Genomic DNA, 334 nt, shown 5'->3' with positions numbered 1-334 from the left:
CATCTGATTCAATTTTTTTTATAAAAAGAAATCAAATTGCTAGAGTTTTTTTAGAATATATTTCCCAAATTTGATAATGTTGTCAAAATATTAAAATAATACTCTTTTATAGAGGCATTTTACATTGTTATCTTTTCATTAGTTTTGACACCGCATTGATTTTTCAAGAGCTTATTTTTATAGTCTACTCAAAAATAATTTTACCAGATATTTCTTATTGAAAATAACATCACCAAAAGAGAGCAATAGAACTTAGAGAAGGTTCTTATCTTCAATTTAATGCAGCACAATTTGTTTCGGACACCTTGCCACTCTTAGAGTTTACTTATCCATA

The sequence above is a fragment of the Arachis ipaensis genome, chromosome B09, assembly GCF_000816755.2.
Source record: "Arachis ipaensis cultivar K30076 chromosome B09, Araip1.1, whole genome shotgun sequence".
Lineage (NCBI taxonomy): Eukaryota > Viridiplantae > Streptophyta > Magnoliopsida > Fabales > Fabaceae > Arachis > Arachis ipaensis.
This window is presented reverse-complemented; position numbering follows the sequence as displayed.